Genomic DNA, 16,433 nt, shown 5'->3' with positions numbered 1-16,433 from the left:
TTTAATAATAGTCAGCATTGTCTTATTCAACATTGTCTTCTCTATGATAGGTTTTAGAAGAGAGAGATTCCTTAGGCAATCCTTTGTTTTAGTGTTTTGAACCAAATTTTACCTTTTAGGTCCATATCCCAGAATCTCTCCTCTTAATCCATCTCCCTCGTCACTGCAACTAACCCCCCCCCCCCCCCCCCACACACACACACACATTTTCTAATGCTTCCCAAAGTCAATAAACCTGACATTTGTGCATGCTCCATTTTCTACATGCTTCCCAAAGTCAATAAACCTGACATTTGTACATGCTCCATTGTAGCTGCTTGCTGTGCTCTGACCAAAATAATCTAGGCAGTTGTTGAAAAACACCTGCAACCAATTTCCTGCAGCCTAGCTTCCCATTTCAGAAGCATGACCCGCTTCCTACACCAATTGTAAACCATTTCTTCTCCATTACTGCCTAAATCCCCACTCGTCACTATTGATGCCACCTCGGTATACACCATTACCACCCACATTCGTGGCCTTGCCGCTTTTAAACACTACCACTACAATATACTTTTGACTCCAAACCCACAAATCCATTCGTTATTCACCTAGCGACATCCTCATATGTAATCACTTCTCCTTTGAGGGCTGCATGATCATTCTCGCCTATTTGGCAGCCTTCTCCTCTGTCACCCTGCATATGGGAAATATTCCTAGCCCCCGGAAGTTTGAAAATCATTGCCTGGTTCAGGTTCATTGATGATATCATGATATCCTCATTAATTGGATACAGGGCCCAGATACTCTGTCCCATTCCTCCACAGCCCAACACCACAACCATCCACTTTGACTGGTCCTCCTCAGCCCATCACACCACATTCCTGGATGTTCAGCTTTATCTCTTTGATGGGTCCATTAAAACTGGTTGCTGCCTTCCCTTCTACACCAAAAAGTCTTTCCCATATAGTCTGGCCACTGTTGGATTGAGCGTCAGCAGTTACAAGCAATCCCTTGTTTGTCTATTGATGTCTTAGTAAGGTGTTTCCAGGCATGCATTACCCTCCAAACCTAGTCTTTAGACAGATTTCTTGTGCCATATCCACGCTTCTCTAATCCTCTGACCAACCTGAGGGGTTAGCTGCAAAGAAGTACCTTTCTCATCAGGTAATATTATCCAAGATGGGAATGATTTAACCATGTCCTTTCCTATGGCTTTGACTACTTATTAATTCCAGAACTGTGGAACATCCTACAAACAATCCCAACCACCTTACACAGAATCCCACCCACCTCTCCGAAACTAGTATTCTGCCACCCGCTGGATCAGATCAGCAAAATATTTTAGTGCATCCTTATGCCACACCTGCTCCCAACCCTTCCCACCCTTGTAACTTAGTAGTAACTCTATTAATAAAAATTAATTCGAAACTCCCCAGTCACACACAATGTGCAGTCTCAACATTCACAACACTTGCCCACTGGGCCAAATGCTGGTCAATCTCTGGCTTCAGTTATTACTTGAATGGTGCTTTAAGGCACATACCGAAATTCTCAAATAGAAGTTCAGATTTAATTCAAAGGCAGAAGCACTGTTCAGACTCCAGCTTCAGTTATTATTTGAACAACACCCCAGTCTCAAACCACTACCAGTTGGCGCTTTACTTGGCTAACAATTACCCCCGTGTTACAAGAATAAATGGCACATGATTGAGTGTGCCTAGAGTGTGCAGTGACAAGGAACAAAGTAGAGATACAACCGCCCCACAATAAACAAAAAATTTGGTCAATTACTATTAGGGAACAAGGAGATGTGGGGGGGGGGGGGGGAGAGCAAGGCATGCTGTAAATTAACAAGATATGTTCAGCTCTCACTGCCCTTCAGCTCGGAACAGCAGCAGCTTCACGCATAGACTAGAAATTGTCAGCGGCTGCTTGCCTGTACACCAGCCCTAAGTTACATGTCTAACCAGCCATGACCACAATATTTTTCTCCACTTTTCCTTAGCTGCGATAGTATCTTCCCCAGACACACCCCATAGGCTAGCAGCACACCAAAACTATACAACCAGTGGAGTCATAAATGATTAACTATTGGATGAAAGAACAGGGAATGTTAATGACCATTCACCTCTGAACCAATGCTCAAAATTGTTTGGGACCATAAGATTCGCAAATCCACTTGTCTGTAATGCTTTCTTACTCAAATTGGTACTGACCCCAAGAGAACAATTCTCAGCGGCCGTCAGCACAGCGAATGATGTCAACACCTCACTGCCTGATGAGCTGCCTCTTATGACTTCCATTGTCACCGGCGATATGTACTTGAACAGTGCTGCTAACCAAGTGAGTCGCGCTGTTGCACCGAAGCTGCTGCTTAGGCACCACAGTCTCCCCAGATGTTAACTCTTCCGACACCGCTGATTTGATTTGATTTTGGCAGGGAAGCTAAAACAGCTTTGGTCTAACCTGCCACTGCCCGCACCGAAACTGAGTTTATTGTGCGGTATTGCTACCTGTATATCTAGTAAAGCCAACCAATGCACTTAAATTGAGTCCCTTTACCAGTTCTTTGTTAGACACAATTCCTTCAGGTTTAGTTGTCCCGAAAATTCTGTGTCTCTTGCTCTCCAATGTCGTGCATTCGAAGATTAGGTGTGATGCAGTTTCTCCACTCTCATCACAGAACTTACATTTAGGATCTTCTTCCGTTATACCCATTGTATGTAGGTATTTTTTGAAATTCCCATGGTCGGTCATCAGTTGTCCTGTTCAAGCCCAGGATTACACAACTTCTTTTGAAACATGGCTTTGGCATCATTACCTTACAATGTTTTTGTTTATAGACCTTGGTCCAGTATTCTATGTGCTGTCTTCTAAGCCAGTTCCGTAGTTCTAGTTTGATCATTGACTTGGTGATTGTCAGGACAGGTTCTGGTCCAATGAATGGAGTCTTTGCCCCCATCGTGGCCAATCTGTCGGCTTGTTCATTGCCACCAATCTGTGAGTGGCCAGGGACCCACACTAAGTTTACCCTACTGCTCCCCCCTAGCTCCACCAGAGCCTTGTGACAGTCTTAGATCGTGTTGCAGGAGCTGCCAATGATGTCAGGGCTGCCTGACTGTCTGAATAGATGTAGATGCTACGGTCCTTGTAGCACCTACGCACATTTTTCCCCACACATGCCCTAATTGCAGTGATTTCAGCTTGGAATACTGAGGCCAGTTTTCCTAGAGAGATAATGCCATCTAGTCTTGGCTGAACCCCTTACACCCCGGCTCCAGCACCTTGATCTGATTTTGACCCATCAGTGAACCAGACAATGTCGAACTGTTTTTTCTCACTGCTCCCTGGTTCCAATTATTATATTGTAAGGCTTGTTGAAGCAGTTGGGAATTATTATTGTGGTGTGCATACTGTAAGACCTTTGATACACACACCATCAGATTATTTGACTCGTCGCTCTAATGAAGTAGGCGAGTGCCAGCAATATGTCTCGTGGTCTTATCGTGGCGTGTTTATCTTTTGTCATTAGGTCAGACGATAGAAATGCCACTTGCACGCTTAGGGTAGCAGATTGACGGTGACCAACTTTAAACAGAACTTGATTAATTTTCACACACATTTATTAAAATAATAACAAGCATAAACATTACGTAACTTGATTCTGGACGCTATTTACAATTGACAATCTGAAGTTCCTTTGGTCTTGGTACGTTAATCTTATTCTCACATATCTCTGATACTTGACAAAGTGTCTATACATTTATCTTCATGGCTATGTACAGGAATATGATAATCTTCTTAGGTGCAGACCGAAATTTGACTATAGACTGGTACAGACTAATGCAGACTGGTACAGACTAGTGCAGACAAATGCAGACTGACTAATCGGAGGTCTGTACACTCGTTATAATACCTCGCGCGTTCAGGTATCACTGCGTGAGTGTGATCCGCGAGGAGAAAAGGTTCTACGTTAGCAGCAATCTCATTGGCTGCGTTACATATTAATACGTGGATCGGCGGAAGCAGAATTTGGTCCGTCTCTAAGGCAGCGCCATCTCGTAGTGCGGAGACGGACGAGCACTGCGCCTGCGCTGTTGTGCTTAGCGGGGCACGCTCTAGTGGGAAAGTTGTGTACGCGCTGACTACGCGGAACTATGTACACAACAATTATATAGTCAGCTGGCATTTCCCCAGCCATTCCTATATTTACCTCACTCACTATTTTAGTGTGTGGATATCCCAATGCGATCCAGTTTTTGCCAGTTTTGAGTCTGTATGTGCCAGCTGCTGCCTTCATCTTGACCCAAAGGTGAAGTGGAGGCATGACCAGCATGGCTTCCATCCCAGTGGTTGGTGTGCTGCTAATTCCACCTGTTATGGCTAAGCAGGCCAGTCTCTGCACCTTAGCAAGCTCCTTAGCTGCAACCTGCTGTTCTACCTTCTTCCACCACACACCTTCTTCCACCATGCTAGGACCCCATAGGAGATCCTAGGTCTAACCACCGTGGTGTATATCCAGTGCATACCTTTGGGGTTTAGGCCCCAGTTTTTGCAACAAGCCTTTCTGGTGCTCACTAGAATACCTTTCGCCTTGGAGCAAATGCTGTTAATGTGAGGGCCCATGTTAGTTTCTCATCTAGATATTTCACTATCCCTTTCACAGGTAGAGTTTCATCGAAAAGCTTTAGATTCCAACTTAAGTGTTGGATGTGTTTCTTCGTGAATGGTACCACAACAGTCTTCTTAGGATTAACTCTCAGATCCCGTTTAATGCACCAGTCTTGCACAATGTCCAGCACGCCTTGTGCCACCTTCCTGTGTCAGTAAATTTGCCAAGTATTACTAAGACGAGGTCATTTCCGTATCCTTGGCAAAAGCATTGTCTGGAATTTGGTTCCTCAATGAGTTTGTTCGCCACTAGATTCCACATTAAAAGGGACAAAACTGCTCCTTGTGGACAACCTCTAGTGGTGTTAATTACCATCTTTTCATTAATCATGGTGACCTCTACCTTCCTTCCACTAAGCATGGCCCTAGTCCACCTACATATAGTGGTCCCTAGGTCATGCACCTCTGCTGCCCTAACCATGGAATCGAAGGTTGTGTTACTAAAAGCCCCCTTGATGTCGAGGAAGATATCCTTGGCCTTGGTATGATAAATTCTCCCTGGCTTTGGAATAAAGACAACCTTCACTGCCTTCCAGGGAGTGGAAATGATTCCTGCTGCTAGACTAACCGTGAATAACCTGCATTGGACTCTAATAAGATTCTCTCCTGCTTGTTGCAGGAGAGCTGGAGAGATTCCATCTGGGACAGGTGACTTGAACGGTTGAAATGTTCCCACCGCCCATTGGATTTTACTGAAGTCGACACACCCCTTCGCCAATTCCCAGTTTTCTCTTCATGTGCCTGAGAACCAATGTCTCTCAGAGATCGCATTCTGGTCTATGTTATCCACCAAAGCATATTGAGGAAAGTGAGTTTTGAGGAGCAGTTCCAGCATCTCACGTGCTGTCTTTGCATAATCCCCATCCTCCTTCCTCAACGTACCTCCTGGATTAGTTGGTACTCTAGTGAGGATTTTATGAAGTCTGGCATGAGCGGCTGTGCCCTCCATTTCCTCACAGAATGCCTCCCAGGATGCCTTCCTTGCTTGTCTAATTGCAAGGTTGTAGATGACAAGGGCATCACGATATTTTGCCCATTGTCCTTCACATCTCGCAAGGTTAAACAGTCTTCGTACCTGTTTCCTTTGCATTTCCAAGTTATTGTTACACCAAGGCACACTCCTATTTGTGCATTTCTTGGTGATTGAACAGTTGTCCTGGAATGAGGTCACTATGTTTGTCTGAGGTTACAGCCTCTGCTACTTCCTCAAACTCTACTGGATTCCTTATAGAGGTTTTAATTTCTGATAAGCGTAAGCCAAGGTCCCTCCTATATGTCTCCCAGTCTGTTTCCCTGGGATTCCTATAGACCCTGGTCTGTCTGATTCCCATTTCAACCTTGAATTTAATATACGTGTGGTCCGATGAGGATGCTTCTAAACCCACATGCCATTGTTTGACATAGCTGCCCATCATTGTGGAACCGAAGGTTATGTCAGTTACTTTTTCCCTTCTGCTATTCCTGAATGTAGGTTGGTCACCCCTATTCAAGACCTCCAGGTTGTTACACTAGGTTGTGGACTTTGGCATCACATCCAACCACATTTGGTCACCTTGCTGATGGCAAAGGAGAAGAACTGTCTTTGTAAGGAAGGTATGCTGAGGCCAAAACAATTTCCCTCGTCATACCTTCCTCATGTTGCTGCATCCTGATGGTCACCAGGTCCCTGAACAGAAATCCATTATTGGCATGAAAGAAATTCCATTTCTCACGTAGATGCATGTTGTGGAGTTTCTTAGATTTCTAGCATAAATCAGCTTACCTCCAGTGCAACCAAGGCCTGATAACACCCCCTTTATATAAGTAGGGTTCTTGTATCATTGCCACATTCACTTCCTGTCTCCCCAGGTGATGGCTTAGGGCAGCAGTGGTCCCTTTACTGTACTCCGTCTTGCTTCCATCATTGCCTTTCAGGTCTTTGATTACCCTGACAGCGACCTGCTAGAACCCTAAAAACAATTTCATGTCTTCTCTCACATCACCCTGAGGGACTTCTCTCCAACCTCCATCACCATGGTTCATTCTTCTGGTACAGCTTCTGGTTGATTACTCTCAAGTCCTCTGTCAAGAATTTTGGGTTCTGAACCCCTCTTTTCTCGAACAGAGTCTTTGGAGAGACATCTTTAAGGATATTTGGCACTCATATTGATACCTTTGCGGTCTTAAGAAGCTCAGTTGCCATCTTGACTAGCAACTTCACATCTTCCCACGGGGATATCATGGGCACCTTGTTCTTGAGCCATTCCACCGTATGCACCCCCTTGCAAGTCAAAAGTGAGGGCACCGTGATCTAGATACACCCTCCTGAATTTGGGTCCTGGACCAGCCCCCCCCCCCCCCCCCCAAATCTTTTCAAAGAGGGCCATGCGTACGAGCTGCTCCTGCAGCAAGGTGATGCCTACCAGTGGATAGCCTTCTTGGACAACTGCCATCTTAAAAACCGCGACTAAAATACTATTGGTCTGTTTCCCTATTTCTTGCCTCAGCTTTTTCTGGGCTTGCTTAGCTGGGAGGAGGGAGTCTTAGATTCCTCCCTTACCCTCTTGTTATCTGTCTTCAACGTTGTGGCGGTCTGCGTATCCCCTTCAACCTGAGACAGTTTTTTCTTGAGATCTTGGGCTCAATGCCTTTTAATTCCCTGCACTTTTGTTTGGGAAGTCTTTCTTTTCCTTCCTTTTGTTTCTGTTCCCTGAGATGTTTCCTCCTCTGGGCCCCAGACAAGGCTTTAATCCTGATCTGGTCCAACTTCTCAGTTACAATTCCCCCTTTTTGCTCAGGTGTAGACTCTAATTCATTAGTGGAAGTGCCATCAGTCCTGACCGATGTTTGGGTGTCTGAGGTCTCAATTCGCCCCTCAGTTTGTTTTAAATTATTTTCGTCAGTCGTGTACATCTTGGTCCCACGAGATTTGGGGATCTACATAGTTGACACCACGGAAAACCCACGTGGTTTAAGGCTACATACTCTTGGAACCACCACCAAACTGTGGCCAGTTTTCCACTAGCCCCAGAACTACTGACAGCAGAACATGCTTGACTTCAGTTATTTCAGTGACAGCTTCACAACCTGCCATCTGGATCCTTCCTACACAACAACAGCTTCTCTGAGTTATGAATTATGTAGGTGGGAATTGACCTTGCAGCACGTGCTTTGATTCCATAAATCTTATAGCCGTGATCTCCTTTAGACCCTGCCCCACACGCTCTTCCACTGCAGCTTCATGACTGTAACTTAACTCATGCTGCAGCCACACCCTCTATTCCACAGTCTATCCCTTTGTCTGTTCTGTCTCCCCCATCCATTCTGTGCTGTGCACAACTCCGCCTGTCTGAAGTCAGAACAATCTCTATCCTAAGCACATGTTGCCTGTCCCTTTGTTGTTCCTACTGCACTGCCTTCCTCTGAGCTGTCAGCTAGAACAAAGATTCTTGCGAAAAATAGCAGTGTTCACTGTCTTCTTTGTATGCCTTTTGACATATACCTCAATCGTTCAATGTATTTTTAGGTTTATTCCTTAAGTTATGTATATTCCCCAAAAGACATTCTATTACCCTTTATTACTGAGTGCTTAGATTATCAGATAGAAATAATTACAAACAAGCAACATTTTTTACTGAACGCTTAGATTATCAGTAGAAATAATTACAAACAAGCGTATTCATTACATGTACAGCACTAATGTGTTACTGTGATACAGCTTCAGTATGAGTTTACTCTCATTGGAAACATAAGGATTGTCTCTCTTGTTTCTGTTGGTTTAGATGAAATATATTGCATACAAGTATAACTCTGGATGTATTTCAGATACTAATTGTGATTGCATAGTTATACAGGGTGTCCGAAAAGTCTTTCCCTGATTACATAAACTGATAACTCAGGCTAGAAGTAAGATACAAATATGAAACTGGTGTTGGGTTGGGTTGTTTGGGGGAAGTGACCAAACAGCGAGGTCATCGGTCTCATCGGATTATGGAAGGAAGTCGGCCGTGCCCTTTCAAAGGAACCATCCCGGCATTTGTCTGGAGCGATTTAGGGAAATCGCGGAAAACCTAAATCAGGATGGCCAGACGCGGGATTGAACCGTCTTCCTCCCGAGTCCAGTGTGCTAACCACTGAAAGTGGTGTCTAATTGTTTACAAACTATCAAAGTTTTTTTTTTTTCACACATCAGTAAACTTCCACATGAGCACCCTTGGTAGCACGTAGCACATCTAGGCGATATTCATTTTCCGTCCACACATTAACCAACATCACTGGAGGGATCAATTCAATGACTGTGGTTATCCGTTGCCGCAGGGTTTCAAGATCTGGTACACGTGATCGGTAGACCTCGTTCTTGGCAAAACCCCATAAAAAGAAGTCTAATGGGGTTATGTCAGGAGAGCGTGGAGGCCAAACTGTTGGCCCATCACGACCAATCCATCGCCCAGGAAAGGTCATATCGAGATAGGCACGGATGTCCAAACCCCAATGAGGCGGTGCACCATCTTGCTGAGGAACAGCATACAGTTGCAACATGTCCAGATACACTGCAGATGTGATGGTAGCCTCAGAGAAGAAGAATGGCCCGATAATTCAATCGTGCAATAGCATGCACCAAACATTCACCTTTGGACTGCCTCTGTTGCACTCCATGACCTCGCCAGGGGGTTGTGAACCCCAAATGCGCACATTATGGCGACTCACTACTCCACTGACAAAAAAGGTCGATCCATCGGAAAAGGCATTTCGTCTGAGATAACCATCATCGTCCTCAATACGTGATAGCATTTCGACCGCAAAGTCATATCGACGTGTACTGTCATTGGGCAACAAGGCCTGAACGATTTGTACGTTGTATGCATGAAACAATAAACGTTTGTGTAAAATGTCATGGAGAGAGCTTTTTGGCATCTGTAATTCACGTGAGGCCCTGTGCACCGATTTCTTCGGACTTCGCAGAAAAGACTGCCTTACAGCTTCCACCCTGTATGATGAGGTTCTTGGTCGACCAGAGCTCGGAAGGTCAGCAACCGATCCTGTGTTCTTGAACCTCTCATACCAGGCTTTAATGCTCTTGACATCAGGTGGATTCCTTCCAAATGTTGTCTAGAAGTGTGTCTGCACTGTGGTTGGTGATTGTGTCTCATGGTATCACAGGACACACTGTGCCTTTTCCTGATTGGTTAACATGGCTTCTTGGGCACTGCACCTTATCCACTACTTACGTACTGCGAACCTAAAACAGAAAAAAAAAACTTTGATACTGGTAAACAATTTGACACAAGTTTCACATTTGTATCTTACTTCTAGCCTGAGTTATCAATTTACGTAATCAGGTAAAGACTTTTTGGACACCCTGTATATATGCACCTTTGTTTTGCCATATGACAATGTAATAATCACAATCATCCTCTGTTACTGTGAATGTGGGTGCTTGTTTTCTGTCAGCTGCACAACATGGAGTGAGGATAGCATCATTTTTGTGCTTTTGCAAATACCAAATTTGACATGAACACTCAAGCTGAACATTTCTACATTGTGTCTCACATATTGGTTAGTAAACAACTCTAAGGTTTTATGGTGAACTGTTCCATCACAAGAACCGTGTATCCAAATTGTATTCTAATAATAGCTATTAATTAGTTTTTATTCATTTGACAAGTGCAAGATCATTTAAAACGTTCTTTCTGTGTGGTATATCCTGCATTGAAGATGTTTTGCTACTACACTAAATTTTTTACAACAGAATGATGTAGGCCTAACTTTTTTTTCTCTTTTACCTTACATTTTGTAGGTTCATTCTTATTTTCTGTGTTTGAAATCCTGTGTTAAGTGCCTGTTTATGATCTATTTCATATAGATAATTTTGAAGACCCACCTGTATCGAGATGAAGCAACAGCCTACCCGTAACAGTGTTTAAAGTAGTTGTATTACCAGAAGAAACTTGAGATTTAGGACTCTTCCCTTACCTTCTCTCTTGCTGGAAATCAGTACATACTTAGTGAACTGAGATATTCATCAGTCTTCTGAGACAAAACGGCACGTTTAAAAATGAATATTTACCAAAATATAATTTTTGGGATACCTACTAGCCTTTTCAACCCAAAAAATATGTTAAGTTCAGCTGTATCACCATATAAAAATCTCTTGCAGCTGAGTATAACCATTGTTGTCCAGTGTTTCTTCATCATGGTCAGTGTGTCATTTTCTCTAACATGATGTCAATGAAAATTTCACTTTTGACAACATTTGAACTGTTCATACTGAAAGATACAACAGCTGTTTTATTGTGACACTGTATCTTTCTGACAAAGACCCATATTCGCAGTTGAGGTCACAAACACATTTGTACTATTGTGCTCAACCCAGAGATAGTGGGATTGAATTGTAGTGATGGAATAAATTTTCATTTTCAGTATTTGACTGTTAAGAAGAGAAGATATGGTGACATGAAATTCTTGGTTCCCAGACTTAGCACCGTCCCAGATTAAATTCCAGTTTTCTTCACTACATGTCACATGGAGTGAGGCCAAGTGATACTGTCAGTGGTGTCCTGTTGATCAAGTGGGGCTATTAAGCTTTGCAGCCCTCTTGGCGCTATCTGACAAGGAGATGGCACAACCGTGGGGTCGGGGATTTGTCCGCAATTTTGTGTGGTGAAAGAGGACCCCTAACACCTCATGTGATTAAAATATTAGGACGCACCACCCGGAAAATCCCGAGAAAAATCGATCCAAAGTTTCTTAGGTGCCGTATGAGTATAAAATGTTAGTTCCTTGCCGAGTCGCCGTTTGGCCTACATGGTTAGCGTTCGGACCTTTATGACAAAGGTCTCAGGTTCGATTCCTCTTCCCGTACATTTTTTTTCTTCTGTTGCTTGCAAAATTGCAGCGCATTGTTACAGGAGAATCATGAAATTAATTCCCGGGAAGATTGTATAAAAATTCATTCTATAATTCACCATCAATTATCGTCACCAATATTCAGAGACATGATTAAATATTCCTGGTTTGCCTCAAAATTATGAGAAACTCAAAACATTTCCGTAAATGTTAATGGGGCATGTTTTTGTACAGATTTACTGCAAACGCCCTGTGATTGTAAAAAATCCGCTTTCATATGTTGCGCAAGATGTAGCAAAAACTATTGCTTTGTTTGTTTTTACGATAATTACCACTGCGGTTCTTGTTTATAATTATTATATGAATAAAAATTTAATGTTTCCCAATCGACTTTGCTATTCTGATTAAAAACCCAATGTTTCTCCTCATATACTTTACAATGAAAAATGGAAAACCACCACCACAAATTGTGTTGGTCAAAAAGAAAATAATTTTTATTCAATAACGTAACTAATTTGTTAAAGATAATGTAGGTTTGGGAAACTTTCTGAATAATTGGCGAAATAACAAAAGAAAATGAAACAGAAAAAAAAAAGGTGCTAGAGGAGGAATCGAACCCGAGACCTCTGGCATAAGAGTCAGAGACCTAAACATCTAGGCCAGACGGCGCCTCGGCAATTCACGAACATTTTATACTCATACGGCACCTAAGAAACTTTGGATCGATTTTTCCCGGGATTTTCCGGGTAGTGCGTCCTAATATTTTAACCACGTGAGGTGGTAGAGGTCCTCCTCCACCACACAAAATTTCGGACAAATCCCCGACCCCACCGTCATGCCGTCTCCTTGTGAGAGGAGTATGCTGGCTCGTGGTTTAACCCTCTCCCTTCACTCATCATCGTATAGTCTGATGAGTGTTTATTTACTTCAAACGTGTCATAGCAGATGTGCGACAAAACATTGGTACTTTATGTTCTGGCTTGTTTAGTGATACAGAACATCAGTATTGGCACCATTTATTGTCATGGCACAAAATGAGGCAATGCCAGCCCTGAGTGAAATTTTCTGAAGCATAGGCAGTGTGATTTCCGTGAATGCCTTCCTAACAGCTTACTTCAGTGTCTGGTATTGTTTTGTGACATGTGACGTAGTTATTACGTACAGGGAATTGTCGCGTGATGTCAGATCTGGACTCCTCGGAGACCACTTGATCGGCGCTGGTAAATACACTGATCCTCTCTCCGTCCACCTCTGGAGTAACACTTCATTCAAGAATTATTGAATATGGAGAGTGTAATGAGCAAGAGTTTCATCTTGTTGAAGCCAACTATCTCCAAGAATTGTCATTCTCCGTAGCTCCAGAATAAATCATTTACACAGCATTTGCAAGTAAGAATAGTTACTCACTGCACCATCAAAGAAATATGGCCTCTGAGGTACCTACTGGACATTGCAGCCCAGATCGTAAATGCAGAGGATATTCTCTAACTCTTTATAGTAATGTGGGTTTTCCTTGCACCACTAGGAATATCACTATTCCGACAAGATCGATAGACATTCCGACAAGATCGAAAAATTGCACTTTCATCTGAGAAGAAAACTTTTCCCTGCTGTGGGATAATCACAAACACATTAAGTGACCTTGAGCAAGCATCATGTCTTCGCTGCATGTGCTCATCCTCAATTCATATACAAGTGTTGGCCTAAAAAATTTTAATTCCGCATTCGTAACAGTCACCTATGCTCAGGAGAAACATAGAACTGTCATACATCACGTGAAAAGGGACAATTGTGTGCAGAGGAATAATAACTGAACATACCATGTGGTGTCTTCCAGCCAACAGTGCCACATGAGTATTTCATTTTTTATTGGCAGAGATATCCCCTGTTTGGGACAGTAGACTTCTCTGTTACCACTCAGAGTAGTAATATCACCTATCGCAACAAATAGCACAGCAAAATACCTCCAATACAAACAGTTAGTTATCATAGTAAGTTACATATTCCATGGATCATTCTGCACAATTTCGTAATTATGTGGAACGAATTATTTTACATTCCCATTGCAATTTAATTTGTAAATGTGGCTACAAGTTGGACAGTTATACATTTTGTTTTTATTTTTTATGTATTTATTTTTAACATACAGATGTGACTTAGCAATTGCCACCCACCACCTTTTACACATTGCAGTGATGGTAACTCTTCTGTAGAACAGGAGGTGTCGTTAAGGAGAAACTTTTTCGGTTACTGTATTTACTCTAATCTAAGCCGCACTCGAATCTAAGCCGCACCTGAAAAATGAGACTCGAAATCAAGGGAAAAAAAATTTCCCGAGTCTAAGCCGCACCTGAAATTTGAGACTCGAAATTCAAGGGGAGAGAAGTTTTAGGCCGCACTTCCAAATCGAAACAAAGTTGGTCCATTATAATATGAGACACAATTTAGGTCGAATGAATGACTATACAGCTACAGTAGTTTGGTTCAAGTCGTAAGCTTAGCAGTTAAGCTTTACCAGGTAGCCATTGTTATGCGTCAGGTGCTCCATCCATATTTATACGGGTACCCTTCCTTTTTCACGTGCTTCGTCTGGTTTGAATTGATTGCTTATTTTTCTTTGATCTGATAAGTGCCGTTCTCTTTGTTACAGGTGTTTACGTCACTCTAAGCTGAAAATGCATTACTGTATTGTGTCATGCATCGTTTGTCGCTTTCTGATAATGAGTGTTTATGGCCTGTCGCCGCTCGCTGCATGGCTTGCTTTTGTGCATGGTACCACCGCTTACAATTTAAAAAAGAAAGAGAGAGAGAGAGGAATCTTCTCATTAGCGAAACAGTGGCAAGAGACTGCTATTTGTTGTTACTTACACTGCTACTTTCTTTGATGATGATCAACAAGAACCAAATAATAGACTGCGTGTGATAGAAAATGCTCTGAACGAGAGTTTAGCGAAAATTTTTCTCCGTTTGAAAATCTTTGCAGACGCCTCTTTAGTACATTACATTCTGCACAGAAATTAGAGTCATCTTAAATTTAAAAATCTAGTCAACTGCCGTGCTTCATTTCTGACTGTATCACTATTAGGCTTAAGAATAATATGAATATAAACATGACACAATATGTGTATTCTTCCGCGTTTGCTGTTGTCTCACTCTAATTTCGTAGTTTATTAGGCAGACAGGATTTAAATGAGATAGCTGAAATCACAAAAGAATACATGAAAAAATGTTTATCTTGGTATTATTCTTATGGTGAAGAGAATACTGCATGTGATTCACAAGTTCCTATTAGCAACCATCTCTTCTCACAGGTAGGAAAAAATTGAGAACGTAGTTTCCCATATTGACAAACATCCCAAACAGTCTTGCCAGTCGGATTTTCGTAGTACATTGAAATGCTGCTACATTCGAAGATGAACAATACGAAATTTGTATTTATTTTGTTGGATAATGTATGAAGATGCAATGGTCGAAACTCGGGGCAGAGAAAAAAGCTTGTCTTCCACCATTTTTTTAAAAAAAATTTATTTACTGATGCAGAGGTTTTGGCGCCAGTACATAACTTTGTGCCTGCAAAGCATGCCTGTGTAGCGCTACATATATTCAACGGCAGAAGTTAGTTGTGGCGGCACCTACCCACATTTTTCAGAACTTCCGCTTACTTTGTTCTCGATTCTAAGCCGCAGGCGGTTTTTTGGATTAGAAAAACCTGAAAAAAAGTGCGGCTTGGATTCGAGTAAATACGGTAGTTTTCTAATTTTATTTTGCTATCTGTCATACATTTTATGTCACTGGGCAAGTGACCAAAAATTATAGTTGCAGCATCCCTTTTTGTGCTAAAATACGATATCAGTATGAAGTAATGAATGTTATTTTTCCTTCTAGTGTAGTAAATATGTACATTATTGTTCCTTTTGAACTGTAGTGGCTTATTTATGACAAATATGCTGTGAAGCAGTAGTCAGAATGCCCATATCCTTAAAAGAGATGTCTACAAGATTATAATGGATGAGCACCACATATTATTCTTACAGCATGTTTTTGAGCAATGAAGACTTTCTTTCTTAAAGATGAGTTACCCCAGAACATTATTCCATATGGCATTATTGAATCAAAATATGTCAATTTACTGACTTGTCTCTCTCCAAGATTTGCTATGATTCAAAGTGCAAATGTGGCTGAACAAAATTGTTTTAGGAGTTCTAATATGTGCCTTTTCCAGTTTAAAAGCTCATCAATATGGACACCTAAGAATTTTGAAGTTCCCACCCTTTCATTATTTCCTTACCCTGTGTTACATGTATCATTGGAGTAGTACCTCTAGATGCGCAGAACTTAATATGCTGTGTGTGTGTTTTTTTAATTTAGGGTGAGACCATTCACAAAAAACCAGTCAATGATACGTTTAAGAATATTGTTTACTGTTCCTTGTACTTCTGTATATGTGCTTGGACTGATTAATTCTGCATGTTGTATATTAGAAGATCATTTACATGTAAGCGCAACTTCCTGTATTCTTTTGGTTAGATGTGACATTATCCATTGGTTTGCTGTACATCAGTCTCATAAAACTTCAGTTTATCTAGAACATTGTGATTTACACAAAGACCCTAGATAGGTCACAGAAAATACCAACCACTGCTATTTTGTTGTATTACTAAGGTACATACTAGTGCTCTGGACTTGAAGGATTAGGCAGTTCTACTCATAAAGCATTCTGCAGAACACAAAACAGTTCATTATGCAGACTGTACACATAAAAACATTTATTTTGAGTTGTGACACTCTTTATACTGTTATTCTGCTGGCTCACTGTTTTCAACTGCATTGGACTGTAGTAAAATGATTGCAGCATACAGGGATATGATATTTTATGCAGTGGCTGATTCCATGTCAAGTCGGCTAATTTCAGAATGCAGTCGGCTAATTTCAGAATGCTTTCCTGCTCAGCCATC

General features: G+C 41.9%; 1 protein-coding gene across 3 annotated transcripts in view; it reads left to right on the top strand.

Annotated features, from left to right (window-relative positions):
* Positions 1-16,433, top strand: part of LOC126203320 (Fanconi anemia group D2 protein) — a 230,364-nt gene that overhangs the window by 44,307 nt on the left and 169,624 nt on the right. The window lies entirely within an intron of this gene.

Source organism: Schistocerca nitens, chromosome 9 (assembly GCF_023898315.1).
Source record: "Schistocerca nitens isolate TAMUIC-IGC-003100 chromosome 9, iqSchNite1.1, whole genome shotgun sequence".
NCBI lineage: Eukaryota > Metazoa > Arthropoda > Insecta > Orthoptera > Acrididae > Schistocerca > Schistocerca nitens.
Note: the sequence above shows the minus strand (reverse complement) of the source record. Positions and strands in the feature narration are given on the sequence as shown.